General features: G+C 47.3%; 1 protein-coding gene across 3 annotated transcripts in view; it reads left to right on the top strand.

The window, feature by feature from the left end:
• Positions 1–18356, top strand: part of NAA60 (N-alpha-acetyltransferase 60, NatF catalytic subunit) — a 40627-nt gene that overhangs the window by 8082 nt on the left and 14189 nt on the right. For 2 of the 3 annotated variants that reach the window (XM_027117590.1, XM_027117589.1), the window contains exon 1: positions 7572–7709. The exons of the other annotated variant lie outside the window; for it this stretch is intronic. The gene's annotated coding sequence lies outside the window, so the exon portion shown is untranslated. Of the gene's footprint in view, positions 1–7571; positions 7710–18356 lie in introns of those variants that run through there. 3 annotated transcript variants of the gene reach the window in all.

The raw sequence follows: 18356 nt of genomic DNA, 5'->3' as shown, positions 1-18356 counted from the left end.
GTGTAGGAGGGTTCCCTTTTCTCCACACACTCTCCAGCATTTGTTATTTGTAGAGTTTTTAATGATGGCCATTCTGATTGGTGTGAGGTGGTACCTCATTGTAGTTTTGATCTGTATTTCTCTCTCTCTCTCTCTCTCTCTCTCTCTCTCTCTCTTTCTTTTTTTCGGCCGTGCTGCCCTTGTGGGATCTTAGTTCCCTGACCAGGGATTGCACCTGGGCCTCGGCAGTGAAAGCGCCAAGTCCTAACTACTGGACTGCCAGGGAATTCCCTTGCATTTCTCTAGTAATTAGTGATGTTAAGCATCTTTTCATGTGCCTATTGGCCATCTGTATGTCTTCATTGGAGAAATGTCTATTTAGGTTTTCTGTGCATTTTTTGATTGGGTTTTTGTTGTTGTTATTGAGTTTGTATAGTTTTTAAATTAAGCCCTTGTCTGTCACATCGTTTGCAGATATTTTCTCCCAGTTCGTAGATTGTCTTCTCATTTTGTTTGTGGATTCCATTTCTTCGCAAACGCTTGTAAATTTGATTAGATCCCATTTGTTTATTTTTGCTTTTATTACTACTGCCTTGGGAGACTGACCTAAGAAAACATTGCTATGATTTATGTCAGAGAATGTTTTGCCTATGTTCTCTTCTAGGAGTTTTATGGTGTCATGTCTTATATTTAAGTCTTTACACCATTTTGAGTTTATATTCATGTATGGTGTGAGGGAGTGTTCTAACTTCATTGATTTACATGCGACTGTCCAGCTTTCCCAACACCACTTGCTTAAGAGACTGTCTTTTCTCCATTGTATATTCTTGCCTCCTTTGTTGAAGATTAATTGACTGTAGGTGTGTGGGTTTATTTCTGGGCTCTCTATTCTTTTCCATTGCTCCGTATGTCTGTTTTTGTGCCAATACCACGCTGTTTTGATTACTGTAGCTTTGTATTGTCTGAGGTCTGAGAGGGTTATGCCTCCAGCTTTGTTCTTTTCCCTCAGGATCGCTTTGGCAATTCTGGGTCTTTTATGGTTCCATATAAATTTTAAGATTATTTTTTCTAGTTCTGTGAAAGATATCATGGGTAATTTGATAGGGATCGCATTAAATCTGTAGATTGCTTTGGGTAACGTGGCCATTTTAACAATATTAATTCTTCTAATCCAAGAGCATGGGATGTCTTTACACTTCTTTGAATAATCTTCAATTTCCTTTATCAGTGTTTTATACTTCTCAGCATATAAGTCTTTCACCTCCTTGGTCAGGTTTGTTCGTAAGTATTTTATTTTTTTATGCAGTTTCAAAAGGGGTTTTTTGGGTTTTTTTTTACTTTCCCTTTTTGATATTTCATTTTTAGTGTAAAGAAATGCAACAGATTTCTTATGATCCATGTAAATATTAATGAACCCATCAGAACCATGAGTCAGAACAATCCACTGCACCTCCAGCCTGTCTCCTGGAACCTTTCTCCTCTCCTGGGAGTGCTCCCAGGGAGGTCCAGAGTCCTCTCAGGCAAAGCAGATGCTAGTCAACAAGCTGACTGTCTACAGGGCTTGCCATGAAGTGGCTTGTTCATGATCTGTTTCTGGGATCCTGGAAAAATGTTTTTGGTGTCTTTCTGGAAAGGCTGATTTTGGTAAGTCACCTGTCCCCCTGGGTGTCAGGAAGGTTGTGATCCAAGAGAACACATCACGTCTTTAAATGAAGAAGCGATTTGTTTGTTTCTTGACTTTCATCCTTCATGGTGCCCCTGGGGAGAGAAGTTTCATTCTGCATGCTATAAAGGCCTTGGGTGGGTGTTTCATTGTAAAATGGGACAACAATACTGACTTTTCAGAGTGATTGGGAGAGTAAATGAGGACATTGAGGAAGGACTGTAGGACTGTAACACAGTGTGTAGCACATAGCAGACACTTAGAAACTACATGTTCACTCAGATTACATTCAAAAAGTTCCATTATTCTGTGTAAGTGCTTCTGTTGAAACCCTCATCAAACCGTCTTGTAATCACACATCTTCTCAAAGGCAGAGAACACATCTTAGTCACTACTGGTACCCACAGCTCCCAGCATAGTGCATGGCTAACCTTAATTGAAGGAAGAAGGGAGGACAAGCATCCAGTACCCAAGCTCGGCCCTCATCTCACTCACACTTGCTTTTTATTTATGAAAATATCATATTGTCCGTGTAAATAAGATCTCTGAGAGCATGCAGAGACGCTGGTAACAGTGGAGAACTCTGTTACTCAGAGTCAGAGGGAAGGAAACTTACTTTTCACCGTATATCCTTTTGTTCTGCTTTTAAAATTTTACCATGGGCATGCATACTTCTTACTTTTTTAAAAAATTTATTTATTTATTTTTTGGCTGCATTGGTTCTTCATTGCTGTGCGCAGGCTTTCTCTAGTTGTGGTGACCAGGGGCTACTCTTCTTTGTGGTGTGCGGGCTTCGCATTGTGGTGGCTTCTCTTGTTGTGGAGCACGGGCTCTAGGTGCGCAGGCTTCAGTAGTTGTGGCATGCAGGCTCAGTAGTTGTGGCACACGGGTTCAGTTGCTCCGTGGCACGTGGGATCTTCCCGGCCCAGGGCTTGAACCCGTGTCCCCTGCATTGGCAGGCGGATTCCCAACCACTGTGCCACCAGGGAAGTCCAGGGCATGCGTACTTCTAAAAAAATATTTGTCATAAAATCCCCCCAAGTTAAACCAAAACCAAAATATGTTGGATACATCTGTAAAAATCATATAAAGATGAAATGTAAATGGTTAATAAAAATAGAAAAAAGTGATCAAACTTACTAAGAAGTACACATTAAAATAATGAGATATTTTTCCCCCTTATAGAATGCAGAGAGGTAAGGAGGGATGATATCCCATGTTGGTGAGGATGTATGAGACAGGAGGCAATGTGGCATTTGTTTTCAAATGAAAATGAAATGTTTTCAAATTGAAATCAATTAAAAATAACCAACATTCGGGACTTCCCTCGTGGTGCAGTGGATAAGACTCTGCCCTCCCAATGCAGGCCTGGGTTCGATCCCTGGTCAGGGAACTAGATCCCACATGCATGCCACAACTAAGAGTTCACATGCTGCAACTAAGGAGCTGGCAAGCCACAACTAAGGAGCCGTGGAGCCACAACTAAGGAGCCTTCCTACCTCAACTAAGGAGTCCACGTGCTACAACTAAGGAGCTGGCAAGCCACAACTAAGGAGCCCTGGAGCTGCAACTAAGGAGCCCGCCTGCCTCAACTTAGACCCAGTGCAACCAAATAAATAAATATTTTTTTAAAAGAATATATATTATATATATATATTTAAAAATCAACATTCTAGGAATTTTCGCTAAGGAAGTAATCTGAAATATGTGCAGGTTTCTGTCCAAGGTTTTTAGTGGCAATACTGCTTACAACCTGAATGTCCGGGTGTTGGGAGGGAAACCTTATCCCCAGCCCCTGCTCTCGCCACCTCCCCAACCGCAGTCTATCTATGATAGAGCAGTGAGTAGGGCCCTGGGTGGCTGGGATCACCTAGCGTTGGCAGAAGACAGCAGTACCCAACCTTATTCCTCTATGCACCAGAGAGAGATGAAAATTAATATGCTTAATCTCGCCTTAATTTCTGGAGAGATCTTGGCCTTGGAAGTTTGTGGAACGGCAGAGAAAGTTAATTCCTATTTGTTACAGTGAGCATGTACTACTTCCATAATTAGAGTAGTTCAGCCGGGGCTCTGGAATGGCAGAGCCTGCCCATGGAGATGGTAGCTTGCGGCTCTCCCTGACCCAGCAGAGCCTGATTACCTCCCTATCACAGAAGCTGGGAAAGGGCTCTGCAGCTGAGGAGGCAGGAATTGAGGGTTTGTTTCCCTTCAAGAGCTCCACAGAGAACCACTCTTCTTGGCAGCTTGGAGCATGGCTCGAATGCAGAAGTAGAGACTGATGACGCCTCCCACTGGTAGTGCCTGTAGATATCTCTGTGCTTGACCCATGGCCAGAGGGTAAAAACAGTCATGAGTAGGCAAGAGAAAAATAACAGTAAACTTGAAGAGACTTGGCAGCCAGAGGGAGAAGGAGCTGGCAGAACCCTCAGAATAGGCAGCTCTTGAGGAAATAGAACTTATGAAAGAGACAGATGGTAGCTCTACCCAAATACGATGACTGGAGGAGATTGGATTATAGCAAAACTTTCTGGAACTGAAAAGCATGTTTTGTTTTGTTTTGTTTTTAAATTTACATTCAGTAGGGACTTCCCTGGCAGTCCAGTGGTTAAGAATCCACGTTTCCACTGCGGGGGGCACAGGTTTGAACCCTGGTTGGGGAACTAAGATCCCGAATGCCGCATGGTGTGGTGTGGCCTAATTAATTAATTAACATTCAGTAGGTGAATTGAAGGAGAGGCCATCCTGGTCATCATAAAGCCAGTGGTCTTTTAGATCAAGTGGAAGAAATATCTCAAAACACACCAAAAATAGAGAAAAACCAGGAAGCAAAGAGTTGGAGGAGCAATCAGTATTGAGCTCAGTGCTGATTAGACCTTTCCTGAACCAATTCCTGTGGTCAGGAGATGCCCCTTCCCACTTGCTGGGTTATCTGAGCCAGTCGCTGAGCCAAGGGAGAATGGGTTGAACTTAACGGGTTAGACCAAAGTAGGGACCATTTTGGGGTGGAGTCAATACCACCCACACAATGGGATAGAGTGGAATTTTTTTAAAGAAGACAACTACCTGGAATATCCCTTGTAGTAACACATGGTACCTGACTGAAACCATTGTCCTGAGGATAAATGAGATCCTGTGTAAGTTGCTTACACAGTGCCCAGCACATAGTAAACCCTGGGGGAATAGTTATTATTTTCTCATTTTTTTAGAAAGTGCTTTTAAAGTTTTAATGGATGTAGATGCCCTTCTCAGTTTTGACAATTCATCTTATTAGTGCTCTATGTAGAACCCTGGAAACAACAGAATGGTAACTCTGCTACACTTACAGAGTGCTTCATGCAAATTCTGATTCAGTCTTGTGAGGCTTGAGGTTCTGCATTTTAAACAAGCTCCCTGGTGATGCTCATGCTGCTGGACCACAAGACCACACTTTGAGTAACAAGGACCTGGGAAGGGTTTTGCCTTTCCTGTGTGATTGAAGGGGCTTACCACTGCCCCCATGTTCCATGGATGGGAACATGATGGAAGGCAAGAGAAAGGATGATGAAAACAAGCAATTTTCTTTTTGTAAAACCTCATCCTTTTAATTTAAAATTTTCAAACCTTCTGAGTATTTGAAAGAATAATGCAGTACACACCTATGTACCTTTCACCTAGCTTCACCAATTATTAATATTTAAGCAATTTCCTCTTAAGGGCATGCTTAAGAGCTTAAGTTGTCCACATCACTTCCACTCTTGTCCATCGGTAAAAACTTTGGCATATAGCCTCACATTGCTGCAAGGGAGGGTAAGAAGTATAAGCTCAGCTTGACAGCTATTACCTGCTATAGGGGGTGCTGTTCTATTACAACAAGAGGATATGAGAAAGCAGTTGCTTTTTAAAAAGAAGGAAGATGGGACTTCCCTGGTGGTCCAGTGGTAAAGGATCTGTCTTCCAATGCAAGGAACGCAGGTTCAATCCCTGATCGGGGAACTAAGATCCCACATGCTGCAGGGCAACTAAGCCTGTGCCACAACTACTGAGCTTGCAGGCCTCAACGAGAGAGCCCATGTGCCGAAAACTACAGAGCCCACATGCTCTGAAGCCCACACGCCACAATTAGAGAGAGGGAGAGAAGAAAAAAAAACCCGCATGCCATAACTCGAGAGAAGCCTGCGTGCCACAGTGAAGAGCCTGCGTGCCCGCAATGAAAGATCCCACATGCTGCAACTGAGACGCGACACAACCAAAAATAAATAAGAAGGGAGAGGAGGAGGAGGAAGACAGTGGATACTAGGGGACAATTAGCCACCTCTAACACACTGACTCGCTGGATCTCCCAACCAGTTCTCTTCAAAGTGTATTCTGGAAAGACTGAAGCTAAATTTGCAGCCCATCTCTACAAAGTATGTAGGACTTCAAAGTATGCATTTTATACCCGCCTCACTGTTGATTGTTCTATCTTCATTTATATTAAAGCTTTTTTTTCAAGTTTGATTATAATAGTGACACACTAAATATAATTGTATAGAGTGCTTGAAATGCTCTGAGTGGACCCAAACACGTTTACCACAGCATCTTTGCTTACAATAGCATGTTTGCAGGACTTAAAACTGTAACTCTACCGAGTTGTAAATGATATTATGTTTTCATTTGCCTGTGATTTTTCAGCCTTTAAAAAAATAGGAACTTACAGAAACTGTTACAGAAAGGAAATACAAGTTGCTTTACACAAATCAAGATTCCATCAGTCACTAACATCATATTATGTAGACAATAGAATATCCTGGTTGTTTTACATCCCCTTGTTCCACTACTCTTGATCTATTTATACCAATTGCCTTTAAAACTTCTAATCTCTTTAGGTATATTTTCTTTGTCAAAATGTTAAAGAATATGCATTCAACATTTATGAAATAGTGTGATTTTATTTTATTATTTTAAAAATATATATTTATTTATTATTTATTTGTTTTGACTGCGCCGGCTCTTCGTTGGCGGACTTCTTAGTTGCCGCATGCATGGGGGGATCTAGTTTTCTGACCGGAGATCAAACCCAGGCCCCCTGCATTGGGAGCCCTGAGTCTTACCCACTGGACCACCAGGGAAGTCCTGATAGTGTGATTTTAGACTGTTTTAATCTGTGATAACGTTTATTCATTTGGATGTGAATTAAATCATTTTAGGGTTGATAATTTTAGCCTTCCGATTCCATTCTTTGCCCCTGTTACCACTGTAAGTTATTTGAAGGCAAAGAATAAATCTCTCCTTTAAAGTTAACATCAGAGTTTGCTCAACACGAGTCCCTTAGCAACAAAATTTGAGTTAGGTTTTGTGATGTAGTACCTCCTCTAACTTGAGGGCAACTGACCCCCGTCCATTTACACAGCGACAGCCTTAACTGCCTGTCTGCGGAAGCTGGACTCTGGCTGCCGGCCGACGTCCGGCGCTGGGCGCGGTGGCGCTGCTCTCCAGCTGCTGTCGGTCCTCCGATCACGCTTCCCTGGCTTGACAACCCTCCAGCTGCTGGAGATGGAAAAGCTCAAACCCTAAACCCGAACGAGGGGAGTTTTGGCCGGGAACTGGAGGGCTGTGAGCCTCCGGGTCTGCGCGGGGACGCTCAGCTGTGCCCGAAAAACCCGAGCCGGCCGGCTACCAACCGGACCGCGCCCCCGGCGTCCATACCCGCCAGGCTCGGGCAGTTCAAAGTTCGGCCGGGTCCAGAGGGATCTCGGACCCTCCGCTGGCTCTCAGAGCCTCGCCAGCCGCGCCCCCAGCCCCACCGCCAGCAGCGCAGCCTCTACTGTGTTCGGCTTCGCGCCAGGCCTGCCAGCTCCTAAGATGGCGGCGGCGGCGTCGAGAGGTGGCGCCCCACGTGGGCTCCGGTGGCCAATAGGCTTTGGGCCTGTGCCGCCGGCCCGGAGCGGAAGGCGGAAGTGCTTCGGGCAGCAGCCTCCTTCCAGGCTGCGGCCCCTGCCGGTTACATAACTCGTTGCGGGCTGCGAGCGGCCCCACTTCCTGGCTCCCTGAGAACCGAGGATGCGCTGAGCCCCACAACGCCGTCCGCTGCCGCCGGCTCCCTCCCGAGGTGAGGTATCCCGGGCTCTGGCCTGCAGTGTGGCGCCGGACCCGGCCGGGGGCGGGGGTCGTGAGAGGCAGGGAGCGCAGCTGGGGGGACGGCCGGGGTGCAGGGGGACCGAGGCGGCCCTGGCGGGGCGCGGAACTGCCCGTCCGTTCAAGGGAGGCCGGGGGCGCGGCCCACGCCAGTCGGAGCCCAGATCTTTCCGCGGTGTTTCGGGACGGCCTCAGAGCTCACGCTTCCCGGGGTGAGGAGGGAGCCGCGACCCCAGACTCCAGGGGTGCCGAGAGGCGCGATTCCGACCCTTTTGCCTGGGACGCCACCGTGCGAGGCCCCAGGACGAGTTGGTGGGGAAATTTGGAACCGCAGGGCAGCCTGCCCCTTACTACACTCTAGATCTCACGGGAGGTGCAGGGCCTGTCCTCTTCACAGTTCAGCGATTCGCCGCTGCCTCGCCCGGTCCTACCTCTGCTTTAGTACTTGTTGCACGGGTTGTAGTTATTTGCCAACTTGTTTGCCCTCCCGTGAACTCCTGAAAGCCTGGGGCTCTTTCTTGGTCGTCTCCACATCTTACTCCTTCAGCTGTACATTTTGGTTAAGATAACTGATTCCTTACGTTTTTGGTAGTTTACAGACTGGCCATGCAGACCCCTACACCACCTCTGACCTCTTCTGCCCTATCGGGCACTTCCCAAGGAATAGAGGGAATCTATAGCTTCTGTGGTTTGTGCCCCGGGAAGATTTTCAGGGAGGCTGAGCGCCTTCCCTAGACCACTAACAGCAAAGATCTGTGTGCCCAGCGGGTGACGGAGCCCAGGGCCTGGAGATGAGGAAAGGAGTTACTCTGCAATAAACATGGACACTGCCTGCTTCATTGGTCTGTTTTCATTCTGCCAAATGCTTGAGCCATGCCATTTTCTTACTAATTTGTCCTGAAGGAAAAGGATAACAGCCCCACAGGGTAATTCCCTGTGGTACCTGGAGTGGTTGTTAATTAGAGTCAGAACTGGAGAGAACATTGCTGGTTGCAGATATTTACCGGAGCATGGAAGGCAGAAAACTTCTAGTTAATGCTTAACTGACAACCGGGAAAATCACTGTGACTCCAGGTCATCTATAGAAATACCACATTCCATGTAATACTTTGTGATGTATAGATAAGTCATAGAAGTTCTTTGGCCAGTAGTACTGGATTGTGAGGTGGGGAGAAGGGGAGTCTTGAACAACATTGAATTAAAAGGGGCTGGAGCAAAACAAATACTCTCTTACAAGAATCCCTGAATTGAGTTAAGCTCAATTAGAGAAGAAGGGATTCCAGACCAGAAGAAACTCAAGGGTGGCTGAAGTATAAACGTCAGTCATTTAACAAATGGACAAAGTCAGTCATGGCTGTGCGCATAGGTCTTCATCTCCCTTGTTCCAGGATTTTGTACGTCACAATTAAAGTGCAAACTGGCCCTTTGAGAAAGCAGTGTGCGTGAGCTCCTTCTCCTTTGGGCCACAGTTTGCTGGAGTTCCATCTCACTGGGCTTGCAGACATGCTGGGTTTCTATAAAGATGGTTAAAACCTGTAAGTAACAAAGTCAAGGCATGGTGTCCTGTTCACAAGCCAGAATAAAAAATACAGACACTTTTTTAAAAGGTCTGTGTGTGTCTTATTTTTAGCCTCTCCTGTTGTAACTTACAGTGACTTTATCACCATGTTTATTTTAACCGCACCCACTCTCAGACTTCAGATGTGACTTGTTGAGGTTGCTTGGCAACTTGGCCTCTGCCTGGGATGGAAGAAAATTCCTGGATGTTAGGAGATTGGAGAGGTAAAAGACACCCAGTAGAACTAAGAAGGTTGGTGCTGTCACTGCTCACCAGGTGCTCCACCCCACAGACTGTCCCAGCCTCAGTGGACGTGCTAGCAGCAGTTTGTCTTCTGGCAGCCCGAGGTATGTTTAGACCAGGTGGACACAGCATCCTTACTTGGCAGCAACCACAGGGAACACAGTGTAAAGAAGAATCCTCAGAGCTCTGAGTGTGGGGCAGTGCATATCTTTGCTCTGCTAAAATGGCCCAGAGGTCTCTCCTTGTTGGTGACAGCTCTCCTACCTGAGTAGAAGGCTGGCTGCTTGTCAGGCCATGTCTTCTCTTAAATGGTGGCTCCTGCATCTCTACATCTTACTGCCAACACCTCCTTCCCTGACAACTCTTTCTGGAAGGAATCCACAAAGTCCTCATGGCTTTTCCACCTCAGTTCTTCGTTTGCAGAAAGCTAGATTGGGATATAGACTCTGTGTCGAAGCTGGTCCTGCTTCTGTCCATGTGCAGTGCTTTCAAGTAAAATGCTGATTTGTGAAATGATACTGGAACTCCTGGGTCTCATTCTGGCTAAGTCCAAATGTTGAATTTCATTCAATGAATATTTCTAAGTGTCTTTGATAACTCCAGGATCAGGCCTCCTTCCCTAAATATCATTCTTTTTAGGGTGACCTCTGATAGAGGCTGGCTGACAGGCTAGGTCAGGGTTATCTGAAGCCCAGATATCTTACACTGCTGATTAAAGAGAGGCCTATGTGTTTGAAAACCCAGTGAGCACATACATAGTAGGGTTGACGTTCCACTCTGAACCTGAAGGTGTTTGCTCAGTGCTTGTGGAGTGATGGGAAGGGGATCTGAGCAGGGAGCCAGGGCTTTCTGCAGGAAGTAGTTTGGGGTCTACATCAACAGTGGAACCAGTGCTCCATTGAGTGCCCCACTGCAGAGGCTGGCAGACACGTGACAGTCACCCCTTGGTGCCCACAACACTGAGCCTGGATGGTCAGGTGGAGGGGGAGTAACCACGCATGAGGGCCAGTCCGTAGTCCCTTCCTGTGGGCATCTCAGACTCCCCATCTCCTCACCTGAGGCCCACTTCCTGCTCAGGCAGGGCCTACATAGCAGGGAGGGGTCCCACACTCTGAATATTGATGGCGAGAACCACCTGTGAGTGTGACAACGTAGAGACTTTAAAATGTCTCTTCCAATTCATAGACTCTTAGTGCCAACGTTTAAGCCGCATACCCTTGGAATAGCACGGCATTTGTTCACTGGTACCAGAAGTAAACATTCTAAACGTTCTAATAAGATGCACAATTGTAAAGAAGCAAAGAGGAGCTGATTGTGGAAAGGGACACAGAACAAATGTTTGTTCCCTTTGCTTCCACAGGAAGACCAAGGAAAAGTATTTTGTCATCTTTAACAGACTACATTAAAAAAAGAAATTCTTCCCAGTTCTATTTCTTGTTGTTATTAGAAAGCAAATTGTGTTCCTCTTTTTTGTTTCCTGCATTCCTGAAATAGGGCAGCAAAGTATTTGGGCAGCAAAGTAATGAAATTTGAGCCCATCTTAAAAATAACTGAGAAGAAAGCAATTTCATTTGATAAAATAGTCTTTGGGTAATTGTCCCTTAGCTACTGAAAATGATTTTTATCTGGAAAATGTTAATACAACAATATTTCCATGGTTTCTGTAGCATTCAGTAGCTGTTTGCTACTTTTTAAAAAAATTTTTTATTTTTAGAAGATGACTCCTGACTAGTTGTAAGCTATTCAGAAGGTCTTGCTGGTCAGATATTTGCTGCTCTTTCTACTCTTACTGTCAAATTACAGTATTGCTTATCCTCTGGCCTCCCATTTTTTACTTTTTTGTTGAAATATACACACTGCTTGACCAGCGGTCATGGCATGAGCGTACCAGTGCAACCACCACCTCAGAAGACCCCTTGGGCCTCTTACCAGGCAAGCCCTCTCCTATTTAAAAAGTTTATTTTCTTGTAGGAAACACAAGAAACTATTAACCGTCATTTTATTGGGACTGGGGTGAGGAGGGGATTTCAAGTTTTTGCTTCACTTTGTGTATGGATTCCTATTTTACCATGAACATGTGTTCATAGTAAAACATAGTTTTAAACAGCATTTAACAAAAGGAGAATGTTCTGTTTAAACCTTTCTTTTTAAAATGGCTGTCCTGAAACCTATGAATAGTTTTAAAAATTGATTTTTGTATGGCCACTAAATTTTCTTTTTAATAGTTGCACAGGAACTCTTTAAAATATTTTCACAAGTCTATTCGGCATCCTTATCCACAACTACCTCCTCTTTGCTTCATTACAAATGTGGGTCTGTGTTTAGAATGTTTATTTCTGGCATCAGTGCATAAATGCCATGCTGTTCCAAGGGTATTTGGCTTAAATGTTGGCACTAAGAGGGTCTCTTTGGGGGCAAAATGGGTAACCATTCTACTTATACTTTGAAGAGACATTGTAAAATTCCCAAGTTGTTACTAATTAAAACAGATTATTTTAATATAAAAGATCTGTTCATAATTTTCACGTACCACCTGGAAGTCTTGTTTTTTTCTGTTAATAAAAACAACCCAAACTCATTGTTTTTTTAAAAAAAAGCTCAAATGATACAGAAGCGAGTGATGTGGACACCAACGTCTGCCTTAATTCCAGAGGCAAATGCTGACTGGAGGTTGAATTACTTTTAAAAATAATTTTTGTTATAAAAGTTAACCTTGTGATCAAGTGTTAATTTATACCGAATTTGACCCACTTTCACATTTAATATCTTTTGGCTTCTGAAGGATCTTAAATGCAAACCCAGAGAAGTAGAGATTAAAATCAAACATCAAACAAAAAAACCCAGCAGAGTGAGATGGGAAAAGTGTAGAAAGGCCAGTGGTGGGGCTAGTTTGCTGCAGGGGCAGCGGTGAGGAGCAGGCAGGGTTTCTGAAGCCCGATGCCCCCTTTGCTGTGCTTTTCTCCTTCAAACTGAGCAGCCAGCGGTCCATTTCACCTACTACCCCAGACAGTGCTGAGGGCACCTGCAGCCGCCTGAGTTTTCTGTGGAAGAACTCACTCACTCTCAGTTGGGTTAGAGCCCTCAAGAGGGTCCAGTCTTGGGTGTCAATCAAGGATGTGTATTTAATTTTTGGCTGCACCCTGTGGCATGTGGAACTTCTGCGACCAGGGATCGAACCCATGCCCCCTGAAGTGGAAGTGCAGAGTTTTAACCTGTGGACCGCCAGGGAAGTCCAAGGATGTGTATTTAATACATACATTTTACTACTATTAAATGCATACACTTAGCACCATCAGCCCCAACCTAATATTTACAAGTGGTTTTTTTGTTGTTTGTTTTGTTTTTAAATCCAACTGGTTGACCCACTCCCTCGATCTGAACTGGGAATCAGCATTCTTGGCAACCCTGTCCCAGCTTGACCAAGATCCCCAATTGAAAAGCCACAGGGCAGCGGCACCTCTTGCCCAGCCATCCTGGTGGCCCGTCCAGCCCAGGCCCGGCTGTCTCCGCTTCGCGCTCTGACCGAGTCCGTGGGTGTGAATGTGCGGTGGGCAGCAGAGGTGCACCTGCACTTCGTTTCCGTTCCAGGAAGAGGAGACGTGCCCGAAGCTTTCAGGAGAGGGGACCTCAGGGTTTGCTCTTGGCTCCACATCTCTGGCCCCCAGTTCAGTGGCCCTTTTTCTCCCAGGTCACATTCTTGTCTCTGTTTTCCCTCTTTGTCCTTGTCTGTCCCCAAACCCGGACTATAGTTCCCCAATTCTGACCCAAGTGGGGCCACAAAAGACGAACAGTCCTTTGGCCGCCCATCGATTGCTGGGATGCTGGTCCTTAGAACAACCACAGGATTCTGCCTCTGCAAGGAGTGGGGGGGGGGTGTCGCAGGTGGCATATGTGCACAGTGGTCCGAGGACATGCCCTCCGCATCTGGTCATTTTACCATGGACATGAGGTTAAAAAGCAAAATGATGAAATAAAATTTAAAACAAAATAAGATCTGTCTCATCTTGGGATATGGTGTAAAGTTAAAGGGCAGAGCTCTGAAATGCAGGATGCCCTGAGCTGCGTAGTGCCCTTATCTCTGCCTTCTCATCCTCGAGAATCTGGTGATGGCCCAAGTTTCAACTGCGGGTCCCCAAGTTTGCCGGCCCCTGGCAGAGAACTTGGCACCTGGCAGTCGTGACCACCTTTTGCAGAGGGCTTACATCTCACTGCCTGGCAGGCGTTTTGCACGCTTCCTATGAGGACTTCCATCCCCGCTTTATAGCCCTCCCTGCAGCTCATAGCCCGCACATGGCAGGTGGCAGGACAGTGAATTTGAACCCAGATCTGGTGGCCTCAAAGCTTTGCTTAGCCCTGGACTCTGCTGCCTCCTGCTTCACAGACCCTCTGAGAAATGTTGTGAATCAATGATCCTCTTGTTTGTTTGTGTCCCACGCACATGGGACGTTTCGGGCCTCAATATTTTGCCTCCCAGAACTCTTTGATTCGAGGAGGCAGAACAAATAAGAAAAACATGATCTTTTTTTTTTTGGGCTGTGTTAGGCCTTCGTTGCTGCGTGGGCTTTCTCTAGTTGCAGCGAGCCAGGGCTACTCTTCATTGAGGTGCGCAGGCTTCTCATTGCAGTGGCTTCTCTTGTCACGGAGCATGGGCTCTAGGCATGTGGGCTTCAGTAGTTGTGGCACGTGGGCTCAGAAGTTGTGGCTCGCGGTCTCTAGAGTGCAGGCTCAGTAGTTGTGTTGCACGGGCTTAGTTGCTCCACGGCATGTGGGGGTCTTCCCGGACCAGGGCTCGAACCCGTGTCCCCGGCATTGGCAGGTGGATTCTTAACCACTGTGCCACCAGGGAAGCCCAAGAAAAACATCTTGACTGAGGCAAGGGGGTGGATTCCCCACCTTTCCTGTGGCTGAGGGAGGAGAGCATCCCTTCCCACAGTTGTGTTAACCCCTCCCAGCCCAGCCTGGTGGACAGCACTTTTCCTGTTCATTGATGTGCAGTTTGCCTCAGAATTCCTCAAGCAAAAGAAGGGGTTTCTGAGAGTATTTAGGTAATAGTGCAGAAAAACACACACCTTCCTTCTCCCCTCAGTAGCTCCTCCAATAATCAGAGATGTCCAGTGATGCTTTTTGCTGTGACCCCAGTGCCTAGAGCAGGCCCTGGGTTTTTAGTACAATTTTGGTAAACAAATGACTGAATGGATTCTCAGTGTGGAATGCGCGGGAGGTGATAGAAGCTTTGGCCCAAAAGAAAGCCAAAATGGGCTGTCCCTGGGACTGCTCCTGGACCACCTGTTGTCTTATTTTTAAATTGGGAAGTGTGCAGATGCACACAGTTGGTGACCCCAAAGGACACGTGGAACGTCACCGCCAGCCCGGTGGGTCACCTTTTGCCCCCTCTCAGTGTCGTCTGACCCCCCCAGCCACATTCTCATTTCTGTCGCCATCGGTTCCTTTAGCCAGTTTTAGAATTTCACACAAATGGAATCCTCCACTGTTATCAGTTCATGTTTGAAGGGATGTGTCTTAAATTGTGTGTGAGGAATACGTGGGCTCCCCTCTGGGCAAGATGAGGTGGGTTGTATGAGGGAGGCTCTTTGGAACTGGAGTGCTGGGTGTTTGTTTCTTTTCGCCTGTAAATTATTCATGTTCCTCCTACTCTGAGGCTTTGGAAGGAGCCCAGGCTGCTTTGGAGACGGCTTGCCCCACCACGGGCGGCTGCTCATTTGAACAGACAAGCTGTGCTGAGCGCTCAGTTTCCCTCACTTGACGTTCTGAGCCCTTCAGCCCATTTTACTGATGCGCAGGGCGGTGCCCTGTGTCCATCACTGGCTTATAGTTCCTTTTCTGCGTCATCCATCCTGAAGGCAAGAGCTTGGAGTCCATGGCTGTTGGATTTTTCAAGCTGATAGGCCTGGTGCCTGCAGAATTTCACACTCCTGAGGGCCCAGCGGTCTTTCATTCTTGTGCCATGGAGGAGTGTGTGCTAATCTTCCCTGTGCTTCACTTGAGAAGACACCTGGAGTGCTGGGGACAGACCAGGGCGGTGCTTTGTCACAGGGTGCAGGGAGCTGAGGGCTCAGGAAGGGGATTGACGGAGATGTGAGCTGTAGTGAGTTTAGGGAGGTGACTCCTGAGGGAGGCTGCTGGGTTGCAGCGGGGGAGACTGTCAGTGCGTTGTCACCATGTGCTGGAGCAGAGGCCAGGCCTGAGGGGAGCTGGGGCAGGAGTAAAGCAAGAAGTGGCAGCAAATGTGGCAGTGCGGGCAGTTCCATTGAAGGGAGAGAAGGTGGTGGGAGGCTTGTCCAGGAGAGGGTGCGCGGTGTGCACTGGAGGGTATTTGTGCAAAAGATAAGATTGAAAATGTTGGAGAAGGTGGTGCTTGGGTCAGGGAGGAAGGAGATGTGGAGCTGGGCCAGGGACTGGGGTGTCCCTTAGTGGCCACCTCATTTATCTTCCCAGCAACGGATAGGAGAACTGAAGCATGCAGCAGGACAGAGATGTCCCAGTGGACAGCAGAGCTGGGATTGACCCTGGGCATGGTGGCTCCAGCATCCCTGCAGGGTCTGGGAGCATGTGGAGGGCACAGAGTCCCGAGCACAAGTGGAGGGTGGCCTAGCCTCAGCAAGGAGAAAGGACCATTTTGAACCAACAGGAGTAAAAGAAAAGAAGGAAGGGAGCTTCCCTGGTGGCACAGTGGTTGGGGGTCCGCCTGCCAATGCAGGGGACACGGTTTCGAGCACTGGTCTGGGAGGATCCCATATGCCGCAGAGCGACTGGGCCCGTGTGCCACAATTACTGAAGCCCGCGCGCCTGGAGCCCGTGCTCTGCAGCGGGGGAGGCCACCGCAGTGAGAAGCTTGCGTGCCGCACCGAAGATCCAACGCAGCCAAAAATGAATAAATAAAATAAAATAAATTTAATTTAAAAAAAAAAAGAAAAGAAAAGAGGGAAGGGAAGGGGCAATGTGGTCATGGCTGGCCTGACCACTGGCAGTCTGCTGAGGTCAAGGTGGAGTCCAGAGCACTTCTCAAACCATTAAGATGATGGGAGCAGTTTTTAAAAGTTAAGTATGGCCTGTTTGGGACTGAGAAGCAGTGCCTTTGAAGGAGGGAGAGGCCCTGTGGACCTGGGGCATCAGGACACAGTCTGTAGAGGGGAGTGGTCTCCAGGAAACAGGGTTGTGTATGGCTTTCTTCACTGGTTGGGAGTGGAATGCACCGTGGGGATCTTGCTGGTGCCAGGAAACCCCTCCAAAAACTGGAACAATCCCATTCCAAGCTCCTAGGTTCTGAATCCCAGCATTTGGCAATGGGAGGGGGATGGAAGATGCTCCTGGGATGTTGGCTTTCACTCTATCCGTCTGGCTGAGCACTCAGAGGCGCTCGGGAAGTGTGGTCGGGGAGGGGATGCCTAGGTGATCAGGCACCACCTTCCCCCCAGCCACCACGTGGACTTCAGTACAGGAACCCGAGAGGTCATTTCAGCTCAGAAGGAAGTTGAGGCTTGCAGACAGCCCACAAGGACAAGGTTTGGGGAAGGAGAAAGGATGGACCGAGAGGTGAGCCGGTGGGTCCTTCATTGTCTTGGAGAATCCGGTTTCTGTCCCTCCTGGAATTGTTCCACTCACTGACCCCTAAAGGCCAAGGACAGGATGAAGACCCAGGAAATCTAGGGAGAACTCTCCCTGCAGTCCTGAACTATGCCTTCTCCCGTACAGCATGTCCCTGCTTTCATAGTATCGGCGTGTCTGTGTCTTTGTAGAGAAACGTACAGAAAGGTGGCCTGTGCGGCTTTGGTGCCCGTCCACTAGCACCCCAGGCCTTAAGACATAGGGCTGACTCGGGGGCTGTGCTCTGGCTTCACCCACCGGCCTCTGTTCTCTAGTGAGTCTTCAGAATCTTTGTCTCTTAAGCCCTTAGGGTGGCCCATGGTGATAGGAGATTAGTTCCAGGCAGACAGGTGGGGTCCCCACAGGTGTCAGATGTCAGTCCCCAGCCTCTCCTGTAGCGGTGGACCAGCCACACCAACCTCCCACCTGTACCACCGCTGCCGCCTTGACCTCACCCTCCCTGGCACCATTCCTTTCTCTCTGGCACACGGGCGCCAGATTCTCCATTCCCCAAGCCTTCCTGCCCCCTTCTCCACTCCTGTTGGTTGGGCTGGGACAGATTAACACTATGACATGCTGCATTTTCCCTTAGTTAAATGTGACGTGTTTCTATTTTTAAATCAAGGCATCTAAAGAACTGGCCTTTGAAAACACGGAAGTACTTTTAATAGGGATGCAAGAATCCACAAATAGCTGTGTGTCTTAGAGCCCAGTGTTTTTCTTGAAAGTTGAACAGGGAACAAATCCTGCCCCTTTGGTCAAGAGCATTATCCCAAGGGTACTATGGGGAAAATGTATAAATCCCAGGACATAAGAGATGGTCATTTATTATGAGTCTCTCTCTTTGCTATCAAGCCTCAATTTTTTAAATGTTTTAAAATCAACTTTATTGAAGTTTAATAGACATATGACAAAATGTACCCAATGAGTTTAATGTGCGTATATATGTGTGTGTGTACATATGTGTTTGTGTGTGTAACCACCACCATCAAGATACAAAACATTTCCATTCCCTCAGGAAGTGCCCACTCAGCCTCCTTGCAATCAGCCCCCTGCCGCAGGTACCAGAGGTCAAGGCCTTGCTTCCTGTGGCTCCGGGTGTCCTGTGTCTGCCTGTGACCACCCAGATCCAGGCTCTGCAGCTGGTTTTGTTGGTTGCCTGCACTTGTCCTGCCAGCTCCGGAGGAGAGACTGGTGAGAGTGAGCCGACGTATC

Source organism: Aethalodelphis obliquidens, unplaced genomic scaffold (assembly GCF_003676395.1).
Source record: "Aethalodelphis obliquidens isolate GAN/ISIS:26980383/991018 unplaced genomic scaffold, ASM367639v1 scaffold18, whole genome shotgun sequence".
Lineage (NCBI taxonomy): Eukaryota > Metazoa > Chordata > Mammalia > Artiodactyla > Delphinidae > Aethalodelphis > Aethalodelphis obliquidens.
Note: the sequence above shows the minus strand (reverse complement) of the source record. Positions and strands in the feature narration are given on the sequence as shown.